The sequence below is a fragment of the Boleophthalmus pectinirostris genome, unplaced genomic scaffold (genome assembly GCF_026225935.1).
Source record: "Boleophthalmus pectinirostris isolate CB_2022bp ecotype Guang Dong unplaced genomic scaffold, ASM2622593v1 HiC_scaffold_22, whole genome shotgun sequence".
NCBI lineage: Eukaryota > Metazoa > Chordata > Actinopteri > Gobiiformes > Gobiidae > Boleophthalmus > Boleophthalmus pectinirostris.
The window spans coordinates 33,474,423-33,489,606 of NW_026571190.1; the positions used below are offsets into that span (position 1 = coordinate 33,474,423).

Sequence of the window (15,184 nt, forward strand, 5' to 3'; positions counted from 1 at the left end):
TTATTCATAACACAATTTTATTCTGGCATTAAGGGCATGCTGTACATAAAATTCAATGCATTTTGCTGCATAATAAAAAAACATACATTTAGTAAACTTTTTAGAATAGAATTTTGAATGTTTTCTCATAATGAAGTTATAATAATACATTTTATTTATTAGGCACCTTTCTGGACACTCTAGGTCGTGTTACAACAACATAAACAAGTTAAATACTATTAAAACATACAGATAAATGCATACAGTTAAAGTGGGACTGTATTTTAATTGATTGATTGTATTTAATTTAATTTAATTTAATTTAATTGACCTCTATTACTGTCAGTTATTCTTCTATGGGGTATTAACTGCTAAACACGCAACATATTTATATCACCATATCACTTGTTATTGTTTTGAAAATGCTGCATTCACTGAAAACAACATATTAACATATATTTATAAGTTTCGCTTTTGCTTTTGATGCTCTTCTTAGTCTTAGGGCTTGTTTACACGAGAACGCTTGTGGATAAAAATGACAAAATATTTTATCGGAAGTACCTTTCGTTTAGACGGTGATGGCGTTTTTGGGGCTTAAAAATGCAAAAATCTGAAACCACCCTAAAGAGTGGAAAAGTTGGATATGCTCCGCCGTAGCGTTTCCGTCTACACTGCCCAAGACGCAAAACTCTGGTCAGATCTGCTCACGTCAGGTACGCGTTTACGTCACATATATCACCACCGATTCGCCTGGCATGCAAACCCAATCGAATTCCACACACATTTGCGTCACCGTATGCACGCAGATTTCCTCCTGAAAACGCTCGTCTAAACGCGGAATAAAAAGTGAAGACGCGACTCCACTTTTGCGTCTTCTATTCAGACCGTCATCATATAAACGTAGCCTTACCCCCCTTTGCTCTCGGCATTAAATCGCTCCCCCTTCAGAGCTCTTTTTTACAGCACATCACATCAGGTTTGTCAAGTTGCTGTGTACAGTTTTACATCATGTTTTTCTATATTTATGGTTGATGTAGGCTTGTGGGACAGAATCTCACAGCTATTCGTAAAGGGGAGAGGCCTGGAGAGATCGCTAAATTACTCAAACAGGCATGGATCGCATCTAAAACCTCTTCAGGCTTCAGGTTTTTGATGAGAGAACAGTGTTATAACATGGTAGAAAGCTCCAAAAAGTCAAGTTTGCGTAATACCCTCCCCTTTAAAGGAAAAAAAATCTGACAAAACCCCTACATACTCCACGATCCGTCCAGTTTACCACCTCTGCTCTGAGCACAGCCACTATCCATCGTCGTGCTGTTAATCTTACTCCCCTGCCCACGACTATATTTAACACCAATAACCCCACACCGAACGCCAATGGCCTTTATTAAATTTGCGAGTGTCATCTTTGTCGTGCCTTGCAGTTTTGATAATCTACTTTATTATATAATCAAAACAGGTAATAAAATCCCCTCTTTACAAGACCTGTGCACATACTTAGACGTGCCTTTTATGAATCGCTGGAGAAGAATACATACGAAGTAACTCTCGCTCCGATCCTTGACTGTAGGGAGTGAAAATAACTCAACTTTGCCTTATGTTAAAAGCCTGTGAAACTATATCTCCCCTGAAACGGCTCACAAAACAGTCTGAGGGTCTTACTCGTCTCCCGTGTTGTCTTGACAGGAGCCGAGCGCTGGATTTGGGTAAGTGGTTGGAATTTTACTCCCTTTGAAAGAGCTCAGAGGTTTTAAGACCAGTCAATTTGGGCCATTTTTGTGCGTCTGCGGCGTCTTCTCCGCCCACCGCGTTCATTAGGATGTGGGAGCCGAAGATAGGAGGTGTCTGCTCCTGAGGGGAGAGAGAGAGGGAGGGAAGGAGGGAGGGGGGTGTTTGAGAAGGCATGTGGAGGAGAGAGAGAGAGAGGAGGAAGAGGAGCACGAGGAGGAGGAGGTGGGGGTGAGTGAGGCGAAGGCCATTTCCTGCTTCAACCTGTTATCTTCAGCAGAAACCACAGGACGCTTGATCCACAGCGAGAAACGTGTGGATTCTGTCATAGCGATCACAAGTGTGTAGAGATCGTCATCTTTTCCCCCCATTAGCTTTTCGTTACTTCTGTTACACTATTAATGATTTAGCAGCGGACTGTGTCATCATCTTCTCAGTCAAGCTTCTGAAGGGCAGACTATTTGTGATTTGGAGTTATGCAAATTATAATATTGACCATACAAAAAACTATTAATACGAGCCTAAAAATAAAATGACCTTCTTTTTAAATCCACATTTGTGTAATTCTCAGACCCCGTTTGCACTGAAACAAATCTGTGTATCACCGTATCACTGTATCGGAAACGATCTGCGTCCAGACACGCCGTTTCTGTGTCCGCAAGCCTTCCCTGCCCACACAGTTTTGAGCATATTTGTTTATGTTTTACAGAAACCAAACTTAAAACTGCATGGCTCATTTGCATAAACTAAGCACTCAAAAAGTAACTTGCTATTGTGCGCTGATGCTGTTCAGCTTCTGTTGGACTAAAGGACACGACTCAGTGGATTATGAGTGTCCTTTCTGTGACAGAGGGGTGTTCTGCAGATGGTGAGTCTGTTCTGTGCTTCTATCACGTTGGAGATGGTTCATGTTAAACTTTTCAGAGATTATACGTCTGCAGGTCATACACACAGACCGTATATATGAATATATTCTAGCCTCTTTGCGTTTTGACGGTGAATTACTTCGCGGTGCATAGACCTACATCAGCGTATCAACGTTTTCCGGCGTCCACACGTTGCCAAATCAGATCCATACTCAGATGAATTCATGGGAGCTGGCGGCACCAGATCGTTCTGTCTCTGGAGCCGATGAACTGACTCAATGCAAAAAAGCTTTCAGAGGCAATAAAAGCAGACGGCCCGAACTTGAAAACATTCTTGAAGACATGGACACCTGCGTCTTATCGACAGGTGTGGCCTATATGTGTAAAAAAAATGTGGCGTATTTTCAGGTGCGCTCAATAGTCTGGAAATTACGGTAGTAGTTTAATGCTACTGACACCGTAATAACCCAAGAGCAGATTTAAACCACAAAAACTCTTCTAAATCTTCAATATTCATCATAAAAATCATGAGCTGTAATAAAAAAACAGCAGATGAAACACTAGTACTTTTGTCTCTGTAATGAATCATAGAAGTCCATCCCTTTTAGATCAGATCTTATCATGATATTAAATTATATTGTCCGATCCATCATATATTGAAAGATATAATAATTATCGTGTCAGGCCTAGTTCACTCTCTGCTTTGTGCTTTTGTCGTAGCTCTCTAATCCTGTGAGTGAATCAGAGTGATCTGTTTCAATGAGCATGACTTTTGGGAAACAGTAGACACAAATATAGGCCCTGTTTTGATTTGAGTTACTGCATCCACACTCCTCCACGATAATATTTCATTAAAAGCTCCCCACATCTTTCAGTTTATCTTTCCTACCACAATGACCAATGAAACATAACCTCAAACCTTAGCTGCTTTAAACTACACCCTTCCCCTTTAAGGCCATTTTAAACCGTGTAACTTAAAGGTGAGTGCTCGGTGGCCACGCGGGAGCCAGCTTTGACCCTGTCAGATGTTTTCTCTTTGGGTTAATTAAAGAAAACAGCGGCGCAACATGAGCCCGTGTGAAGCGCTGGAAGTGAGGGAGCATGTGCGGCGGCGGGCTCCTCTCCGCTCCTGACAGCTCCGCTCGGCTCAGCAGCTTGCGTCTGAGGCGAAGGGAACAAAGAGTCAACACCCGCCTGTACCACCACCACCACCACCCGCCCGCCACCTGTACCGCCCGCCGCCAATACCGCTCGCCGCCTCTACCGCCGCCGCTGTGTTCCTAGCAGCTTTTATCAGGAAGTCTGGGGAAGTTGTCAAGTGGTGGATCATAACCCTATAGCACCACTTAACAGCAAACCCGTCGTTCTCCCACAGCACCAGCACAACCTTGTACTGTTTTATTTACGGAGTGTCTTCTTTTGCTACTGTTCAAACGCAATCTCCAAGCTCATTTTACTTTTTCAGCGAAAGTATTTGTATTTTATGAATGCACAAGTGGATTTTGGAGGTTATTTTGTTATTTATTTTTTATTAGGGCGTTCAGTTGATAGATTATATTTGTCCACCGATCCTTAGGTTGGCAGTTTGAATCCCGCTCTTGACATAAACATTGGTTAAGTGATCAGATTCGCTGACCCACAGGTTGGCAGTGTGATTCCAGTTCCCCAGATGAATGCTGTGTGTGTGTGTGTGAATGGGTGAGTGATTGGTGAAAAAACACTATATAAGAATTTTACCATTTTTGCTACTTTGCATGTGGATTCATCTTAGTCCATGTAAAAAAGTAACATTTGATATACCCCAGTACAGCTATATACAGCTCTATATATTGTAAATGGGACGTCTGTGTGTTGTCTGCATCCAGTTATAAAGATTTTTCCTCATCCGTGAAGCAGTAAGTGTGCTGTTGGCATGCTAGGACTGTCGTGATGGCAAAACTCCACTTTGGCATCTGGAAGTTGTGAAAAGCGCTTATAAACTCATCATGGTGAATAATTATTATGCTAGGAATGTGTATGAACAATTAGCAGTAACTTTGGACCACTGCAAACTTTTTTAAATGAATTAGCTCTGTTTTTTTCATGTTTTTAAGACAGTAAAAATTAGGTACAGTGCCTTAATGGGTGCAGACAGCTTTTACTGAATTTGCATACAAAGCATGCATTTTTATGTTTAAAGTTTTCATTGTTTCTGGCTGAATCTTGAAGATGTTCTGGTACATGTTTACGCTCTCCTGTGCAGAATCTGACTCAAAGACACGACAGAGTAAATGAGTTTGTAGTTAGTCTGGCCACATTTGCGTTTCATGTCTGTTTGGACACATAATTGATGCAATAGGCAGGTTTGCCCTTTTCACTCAAAGGCTCTCCATGGCACCAGCCAGTCACTCAGTGTTATGATCCTTGTGTTCATTTGGCATCACGCCCCGTCTCTAAATAGCTGCTAAGCCCACTGGGGTAATGCCAGGAGAAGGAGACAACAGAAAATGACTTAAATACTCCCATTATTGTGGGGAATCAGGGCCCTAACAAGTCAGTGGGGATCGGCGTCGAGTCTCATTGCATCTCGAGCTTGTTAGAGAGGGCGTCAGTAGCTTCCATGCTGTGTTGTTGCCTTTTTGGAAATATGCAGGGGGCTGGTGTCCTCCCCTTTTGTGCATGGTACATAAAATATTATTTAAACTCAGACTTTATTAACAAACCATTTTATTGCCCTTTTCTTTGCAATGTAAGAAGGAAGTATACATATAAGTATAGTATAAAAATACAATTTTACTGTTTTGTTGGAGTCCTTAAAGCTGTAACCAGCTTTTTTTCCATGTAGTTCAGCAAAACCGGCTCTAACACATATGTGTTGTATATAAGCAGCAATTATGCTGTGACTGCTGTGTGTGTAAAATAATACTTTCACACAGAGAAGGCATTTAAATATATTACTAAATGTCAAAATGTCGGCCAAAAAGCCAAAGTCCCCGATTCTGGCTCTGCTGGAGTTCAATGAGTGTGTTATACCAAAGTGAAAAGTGGACATCTGCAGGTGACCATGTCTGGAACCACAAAAGAGGTACTAGAGCTACTATACGAGCTCTGAAGAGGCTGAAGAAACAGATGTGAACCACCAGAACCGGTCCAGAGCTGGAGGAGAGAGGCCAGGGAGAGGACAGAACTGAGAAGCAGGAGGAGGAGGGTGGCACTAAACTGGGTCAGGCGGCTCCTCTAAGAAAGGACTAGAAAGCAGCGTCCAGTGGATCAGAGAGAAAAGGAAACTGGATCTGATGAGGAAGAGATGGAAGGAGAAAAGGAGGAGCAGAGAGGTGGAGAGATCAGGTGCTGGTCGAGAGGAGGAGCAGGAGGAAGAGGAGAGTGGAAATGACACTGTGGACTACCTGCTGAAGAGCACCCTTCACTTACCTCAGGACTGATTCTTCACTATGAAGAAGTTGAGGAAGATGGTATCAGGTCAAGCCCAAATAATCCACAACATAACTCCTTTCCCCATCACTTTCTCCACCACAACAAGATGTTTAGCTGCAACCCTGGGGTCTATGAGTACAACAGGGAGACTGAGGAAGCATGACAAGCCAAGAACACCTTATGTTTAGTGGTCTAGTGCTATTTCTCTGTGCCCAAAGACCCGTCTGTGTTCTTGGAGCTGATGGAGAGGATCATGATGAAGGCCACGGATGAGCTGTGCGATGAGTTTGAGACCCGAGATGGAAAGAACAACTATAGAAACCCGAAAAGCCGTCTTTAGTGATGCTCTGGACAGAAACCCGCAGAGGTGGTACGGCACTCTGGCACATTTAAATGAGTCCAGTGCCCAGGCGAGTTCTTTTGGACGTTCCTCGGTGCTGCTAGACTCAGGAGGTGAACCACAAAGAAAAAATGACTCGGGAGGGGAAGAAGTGAGGAGACTACAAGACCATAGACCAGACAAGGAATCAGCCATAGGTCTACCCAGGTTTAGTTCTGGGTTAGTCAAGATGCATTCATTAAAAAAAAAAATAAAAAAAAAAAAAGAAGTGGTATTTGTGTGCTCTTACAATCAGATTTACAGTGAATTTTTACACCCCTAAATATATCAGATGTTATATCGGCTATCAGTAGGGTTGGGCGGTAATTCGGTATTACGGTATCCCGCTGTATCAAAAAGTAGCAACAGTAACAGTATTAGTTTCATTACCATCATTAAAAAAATCTGCACCGCATAAGGACCTAATATTATATGATAATTTATTGATGCCTAAATTTGTTTGCGCAGTACAAATGAATGTGTGGTTGTATTTTCAGTTTAATGCTATCACGATTTAAAACTAATAGTATCTTTAATGTTTCTTTTAACTGCGTGGGGAGATGACGTTTGATTAGTTTCGTTCCATTGTCATGTGACGCTCGTAAGGGAGACAGGGAGACCAAGACAAGATGGCAAGTCCGACTGCAAGCAAGTTGGTCCCAAAAAAATTAATAAAATACTAGTACTTCTGCAATTTGGCAACATTTTGGCTTCAGGTGCACATTTGTTTGCGTTTTACAGAAATGAAACTTAAAACCACATGGCTCATTTGCATGAACTATAAAGCACTGATAAAAACAACGCTGTCCTTGTGCGCGGTCAGCTTCTGTCGGACTAAAGGACATGACTCAGTGGATTATATGTGTTCTTTCTGCAACAGAGGGATGTTCTGCTGATTGTGAGTCTGTTCTGTGCTTCTATCGCATTGGAGATGGTTCATGTGAAACTATTCAGAGATTATAAGTTTACCAAAATCGTACTAAGACATTTTGGTAATATGGTAATACTATATACCCCAGTGAAATTCTTAGAAGGTTTAACGGTATCAAAATTTGGATACCACGCCAACCCTAACTATCAGTTCCCACAAATATCCCCTCTGTATCCCCCTATATCAATATAAATCCACAGTGGTCAGGCCCTAATAGGTACAGCATTGTCCTTTTATTGACTCTTATAACCTTTTTCTATCAGAGCCTTTGACCGGCACATTTACAGTTTCATACCGTAGAATTCTTTAAAAATATAATTTATGGTCCAAATGTTCTTTTCCTGATGTGAGCTGAGCGTAGATTTTTGCTTAGTTATGTTCTGAATGACTCCAACCTTGTGGCCCGCCCACGAGCCGAAAACTAACCAACCACCACACATCTGAATATTTCATTAGCTAATCAACATGTCGAGGCTCGGGAGCAGCCTGCCCAAGTGAAAACAATCTGCCATTCACCATTACCGCCTTATTCTCCCAAAATGGTTGAAGGAGAGGGGGGGGAAAGGCAACTTCATATTTATATTAGAGAAGGGAGAAAGTTTTTTAATCAGACTGGGGATGATGGGGGTGAGCAAATAAAATTAAAGGCTATTAAGGCATACGTTCTCTGATCAAAGTTGCGCACATAAACACATTCCCCTTGAATCAGAGCAATTAGCCGCAGCGGTGTGGAAAAGTTCTCTGTATTTCCTTCTGCTTAATAATGGAAACCAGGAGACCACAGGGAGGAGCGCACTGAGGCCTGAAGACGATCTCTCTCTCAAGACTGTTTACAGTGGGCCTAAAAGCTGTTGAACACAAATTAAAGCTTTACCATGACTTAATCACACGCCTCGCACCTCTCGCTCTAAGCAGTTCATACGTTTAACCAGAGATTTTTTCAAGCAACGCATCTTAAAGCTGCACTGTGTAACTTTTTGGTTGGGGGACCATCACCATCACCACCTCTGCCTTACATTTATTAAATTACAGGTGGTTTTATAGCTCAAAAATACCTACAAAAACATTCATTCAGACTGTGAGCGTGGTTGCCTCTCCATAAACATACCTTTTCATATATTTAACACACAAATCCTGCATATTTATATCCTGAGTTCTTCAGACGGAAAGCACTCTGTTTCTAGCCAGGCTGGCGCCACCTAGTGCCTCCGCTCCATTTCATTTCTCTCCAGCGAGTAGGTCAGGAATCGGAATACACTAGACCACAGGTGTCAAACATAAGGCCCGGGGGCCGGATCCGGCCCTCCAAGACCTTTAATCTGGCCCTCGGCTGATTTTCTACTAAAATATTTTAATCATATTTTCTATTAAAATATTGGTAATTTTCTGTTCAGCTTAGCAGAGCAGCGTCTCCAGCGTCTCTGTACGTGGCCCCTCCCACCAGAGCAGCACAAATGAAGACTTGTCTCTTTCCAAACGCTCTTAAAGACGATCGTTTTGACTGTTGACCGTGACACCCTCTTCAGAAAAATGTCAAAAATAGAAAAGTGGAGCCGAGTGCAGGATTTTACAACAAAATTTGACTTATTCCTATTTACATACAAGTTCATGTTAAAACATAGTGTTGAAATAGCATTTTTTCTCATAATATTATAATATTTTGTAAAAGAAAGAGTGTAAAAGAAAGATTTCTGTAATAGAGTTGTGTTTCTCTGCACAAATATTTGAACTTATTGCTGTTTTTGGGGTTTATATGTCATGAGTTTTCTGATCCGGCCCCTTTAGGATCAAAGTAGGTTGGATACGGCCCCCGGACCAAAATGAGTTTGACACCCCTGCACTAGACGGTTCCAAAAAAACCCCAGAAGTGCAAGTTCAGGCACCAGCTAATCAGCGAAGAGCCATACATTCCGTGTTGGCAACAATTCCCGAGATCGAGGATTTAAAGCCAGAACAAAGAGAATGTTTGGTGAATTTTATCAAGGAGAAAAGACGTTATTGTCCTTTTTCCTACAGGATTTGGGGAAAGCTTACCATATACCAGTTAGCCCCGTTAGAGGGAGCGACCTCCGGGAATGAAGGCATCTGATTGGTCGATTATTGATGTTCATATCTTGATTTAGGGACAAAATCACGAAATGAAAAATTCTGAATCATTTAGAGCAGGTTAATACAAACATTTTAAGACCAAAATGGCGAGGCACACAGCAGCAGGTACCAGAGATGAGGACTTGCAAGTTGTGACTTGGACTTGAGTCAGACTTGAGTCACTATTTTTAGGACTTGAGATTTGACTTGATAAAACAGACAAGACTTGGGACTCAACTTGGACTTGAAGGTCAATGACTTGGGACTTGACTCGGAATTGAACCCTGTGACTTGAGACGACTTGATGCTTAGACTAGTTAACGAATTAACTGTTATTAAGCACTCTTACATTATAACTCTTTTTGACGGTTATAATTCACACTCTTGACAAGACATTTAAAAAGGAAAAAATTATGTCTACAACTCTTATATAAATACTTCAGATGTTTTAAGTACAGTTTAATTTAAAACTCATATAAACTGCAAAAATCTAGCTATATTTGGTACTTTAAAGACTTGAAATTACTTGAAGCTCAAAGCAGACGACTTGGACTTGACTTGGACTTATGGGCCAGTGACTCGAGACTGGACTTGAACTTGCCTGTCTTTGACTTGGGACTTGCTTCAGACTTGAGGTCAAAGATTTGAGACTTGCAAAACGACAACTGGGTCCCACCTCTGGCAGGTACAGAAAGGAGAGCGTCAAGATTCCAATGTAAGTCAACGTGGTGGCTGGCGGACTCTATACATATATAGGGTCTATGGGTGGAACAGAGCATTTTGAGCTTTAGGGTTGCAGGCCGACTAATAATACAGGGTTACTCAAACAGTGTAAAGTATAAAAAGACGTCAACAGTGTCACAACATTAAACATACAAGAAATTATTGAAAAGGACCAGAAAGAAGAGTCTTAATCTTATGTTCTCTGCCCATTTTTCCTTTTCAAGACAAAACATCAACACTGATAGTTACTTTAAAACATTTCAAATCAGTACATTTCAGTTCAGGCACAAGTATTAATCAATTGCAAACAGAAATCTTCACTATTATGCACAACAACTTTCTTTTTCATACAATGCCATCATTGTACTTGATTCTTTTATATCTTTGTCAAGACTATTCCATAAATTTAACTCCCTTCACGACGATGCTTCGCTGCTTAACCTTGGTTCTGAATCTGGGTTTTATAAACATGTCCGTTCCTTTTAAATTGTTGTGGCTTGTTCTCCTCTCAAACTATCTTTGGATATTTACAGGTAATACATTGTACTTTGCTTTATATATGACTTTGAGGATACTTAAATCAACATTATCCTGCATTTTCAGCACTTTAAGTTGAACAAAAAATAGGTTGGATGGCTCTTTACAATGACTGTCGGTGATAATTCTCAAGGCCCTTTTCTGTAAAATAAATAACGGGTAAGTTTAGATAAGTTTTACATGTTGACCCCCAAATTTCTACACAGCACATCCGATATGGTGCAATTATCGAGTTATACAAGGTTATTAATGCTGCACTAACATCTCTGAGTATGTTTTTGATGAGATAACGACATTATAACATGGCCTAAAGCTCACACGAGTCAGTTTAGCGTAATATAGAACCTTTAAATAACTAAAAAAGTCGCTTCACTAAGGCCGCACATCCACGCACATACACTGCAAATAAACGGCAAAGCAGCTGAGGGGATTTCAGATTGCTCACGGGGGCCTTAGCTGTATTAAACGAAAACATTTGCTGTTCTTTAGTAGCTTCCATCTCCCAAGCAGCACGGTTTAACTAGTATTAGCATAGCATGTTGGCATCCACAAAGCCAATAATGACCATGTGAAAGAGTCCTCCGCTGTGACCCTGACAATCCATCACTACATCGTTTCTCATTGATTTGGCGAAAATGAGAAACTATCCTCTGTGAAAAATTGTGTTGTGCTTCTATCTGCTACTTTTTCAATCTAGAATCCTCACTTAGAGCAGCTTTATTTGGCAAATGAAAGACTAATTGGAATTGAATGTGACTGATGGATGGCTGTGAGATGGGATGCCGCTGGGTATTGATACTTCGTGGCTGATGTCATCCGCATTCCCAGGTGGTGTGACGCTAACTAAAAGCACTACTCTGTCAGAAGATCAATTAGAGTTTAATCTGATCTTTTGTTTTAACACAATCTGACCTGAAAGAGCTGACTTAAGGCCGACACACAATACAGGATTTTTCGGACTTGAACGATTTTTAAACGTGCGACAAAAGCGGACACCACAGACACAAGGAGAATCTTTTGAGACTTAAAATCTCCGATCGCAAAGACTGCAGTGGGATATGTCGGCAGATCACAAGTTATAAATTATGTTATTAGGTTCTTTTTTCAGACCAAAGGTTTGTTTTCATACCGCTCACAACTTTATAACTTGTGGTCCGATGAGGTTCATTTGGTCTTCTGATAATTTATGTTATTAGGTTCTTTTTTCAGACCAAAGGTTTGTTTTCATACCTGACAGTTTCGACTGCTAACTACGGTCTATCTCAGAGTGGTCACGGGATATTGCTGTGACGTGTCCGGTCAGCTGATTTATACAGGTTTTTTCGCTGTCTTCCTACCGGTCGGAGCAGGACGACAGCGCCATCTGCAGTCCGACTTCCTCTGAACAGTATCCCAGGTGTGTGAGAGTAAAAAAAACCCACCGGTAGGAAGACAGCGCCAAAACCTGTATAAATCAGCTGACCGACACGTCACAGCAACATCACGTGACTCTGAGGAAGACCGCTAGTGAGCAGTCGAAACTGTCAGGCATGAAAACAAACCTTTGGTCTGAAAAAAGAAGCTAATAACATAAATTATCGGAAGACCAAATGAACCTCATCGGACCACAAGTTATAAAGTTTTGAGCGTGATTGTGTCTGCTGTTTCCTGTCTATATTAAAACCACTCGCTTTGAGATTCTGAAGTGTTCAGAGTCAAAACTGAGTTATTATTTGTGAAATGTGGTGCAAAACTTCAGATACATAATTTTTAAAGCATGAAAGATTGGCGATAAAGTACACTAGAAGTAGAGTCACTATCACTAATCGGCAGCTTCACCTTGATCCGTGCGCAGTGTGGATGTAAACAGACACATGTGAGGAACTACTCTGGCCTTTTTACTTTTAAATAACGCCTCAAACTGGACTAATAGCGCGGTTTTGTGGACTGAATGTCATTATTTGCGGAGGACAATTTCTATGGATAATGTGGATGAGATGCTGCACTTTAAATTTAACACTTTACGAGAGGTGAGTAATAAAGTCTTCTCATTAGGGATGTAGCAATAAGTAAGTAAATAAGTAAGTCTTTATTTATATAGCTCTTTCACAGACATTTTCTGTCCCCAAAGACGCTTTACAGAGCATTATTCAGCATTCATTCATACAGCATTAACCAAAAAATAACCAAAATATCATTATATCATATTGTCAAAAGTTTCTCAATAATATCGTGGACCATCACAATATATCGAATCACAAGTGTCTTTGCTCAAATTCATTGTTATGGTGCAGCTAAAAAAGCAGAGGGAACTACATTGACCATGATCCTTTGCTCAGTTTTGATGCCTACTGCATGAAGAAATAACAGTTCTAAGCACTTTTAAATCTTAGTTCTTTGGATTAAGTCTTGTCAAGGCATTTTAAGAGGAAAAAGTAGCATCTTTACAACTTCGTAAGCCTCCACAAAATATCGTAATAAATATAGTACCATGAGATTTGGATATCGTTACATCCCTACTTCTCATCATTTTCGCTTTATCCCGAGTTTGTATCTTGTACCTCTGTGTCGTCACTTCGTCTGCCCGATGCTCTGTTTTATCGGCTGTTACCTTAGCGCTGCTGATGTTTGGTGGTTATGGTCTGACAATGACACCACACACGAGGAGCAGCGGCTTCATAATCACACACAAAGTTGGGTCATGCCTCCCTAAACTCGGGAAGAAGCAAATCGCAGCCAGAGATTTGTATTTCACACCTAAAATTTGAAAAAAAATTCACCCTCTTGAAAATCAAACACCTTAACAGGACCATGAACACTTCCATTAATCACAAACTCTTGAAAATATGTAGTTTAAATCCATTTTGTATTTTTCTTGGGTTTTGCAGACTGTCTTTAAAACAGTGTGCGCATTTTGTCTCTATCGTAACATTCCACCATAGAGATACATGTAGAACACCCCCTGCATAATGTCACTGCAATGTATCAGTAGTGGGGACCATATGTGAAGAGGAAATAGTCAGAGCTGGACTTGAATTTCCTGACCAGCCAGTCCCTTGTACATTCTGTTTGAATCCAGAAGGGTCTGGAACTGGACTACAGAGCGTGAAAATCCAAACTCGGTCCAAACACTGCCACTAATTTGTAGCATGTGTTGCTCAAATGAGAAAGACATCTCCTCTCCAAAACTCTTGTGACATTCAGAACAAAATATATAAATTCTTTAATCTGAATTATGTAATAGTTTGGTGCTTTGATTGTTGATTCTGTAAAAATCCACGCTGTTTCTCAGTCCTTTATGTTGTTTTTTTCCTCCTTTTTACCTGTAAACTGGCATTTTTATTTTTGTTTTGGTTAATCCGCCTGTCAGTCATGTCTTCTGAAATCAGGGAGACACGATAGAGCCCCAGGTCCAGTCATCTTTGTTAAGTTTTGTTAAGTCAAAGCGTGTGGTTGTGGCTGGTCAGGTACGCCGCTGGGCATAGTGGGGACCGTATATGTAGAGGGGGGTAGTCGGCGCTGGACTTCAAGGGAGAGTCTGGCCACAGCACAAATTGTCATTAAGTATTCATAAGTGAGGTGTAGACATTTGAATGACCTCGTTTGCAAGTGTGTTTTTGCCATTATTTACATTTGCATGGTGCTCTGGGAGTGCTGCACTGCCCTGCCACATGAGCAGTGCCCAGGGCTTTAGAAAACATGCGTGCGTGTGTACATGATTTGCCACTGAAATGTCAAAGTCAAGGCTGCTCATTTGAATACTGCTAAAGATGGCTGAATAACAAAAACAGAGGGGAACTAAGGGGCCTTGTTACCCCATGTGAATCTGCATGAGGCAGCAAGGTAACATACAGTACCACCCTGGTCCCTTGTTAATATAGGTGTGCATAAGGGGCAGCGCTGAGACTAGAGTATTTATAGCAATAGAAAACGCTACAATCCGTTTGATGGTGACTTCGTGTTGATTTTATTGTTGAATTGTTTCCTCGTATCACATTTATATTGGCATTAGTCAGCCTTTTCTCATTACACCCAGCAGCCAGGAACTTGGGTAAATTACTGATTCAAATTTACTAACGGGCAGTGGTAGAGAAAGTACTCAACTTTTGTTAAAGGTGCTTGCGTAATAATTCTAGTTGGCTCCATGGAAGTGTTACTGCTTTGTCTAGATAGGTCCACAGTATAGATTAAACTTGTCTATCACAAAGGAGACAAGCAGGTACCAGCAATATGATACATTACAGTTCAGATCTGTGGAGAGTCGCACCTATTCACAGATCAAATTATTCTAATTTTGAGCAATAGAAACACCAGTAATGAATAGGGATGTAACAAAAACCGAAATATCGTGATATCGTATCATCAAAGTTCTCACAATAATGTCGTGGGCCATCACAATATATCAAATTACAAGTCTCTTTGCTTAAATTAAGAGTTATGGTGCAGCACAAGCTAAAAAAAAAAGACTGAGGGGACTACATAGACCATGATCCTTTGCTCCATTTCAGTGCAGACTACAAGAAGAAATAACAGCTCTAAGCACTTTTAAGTTTTAGTTTG

At 40.9% G+C, this 15,184-nt stretch overlaps 1 protein-coding gene across 2 annotated transcripts in view; it reads left to right on the top strand.

The window, feature by feature from the left end:
* cntln (centlein, centrosomal protein) overlaps positions 1 to 15,184 on the top strand; it is a 175,889-nt gene that overhangs the window by 48,602 nt on the left and 112,103 nt on the right. The window lies entirely within an intron of this gene.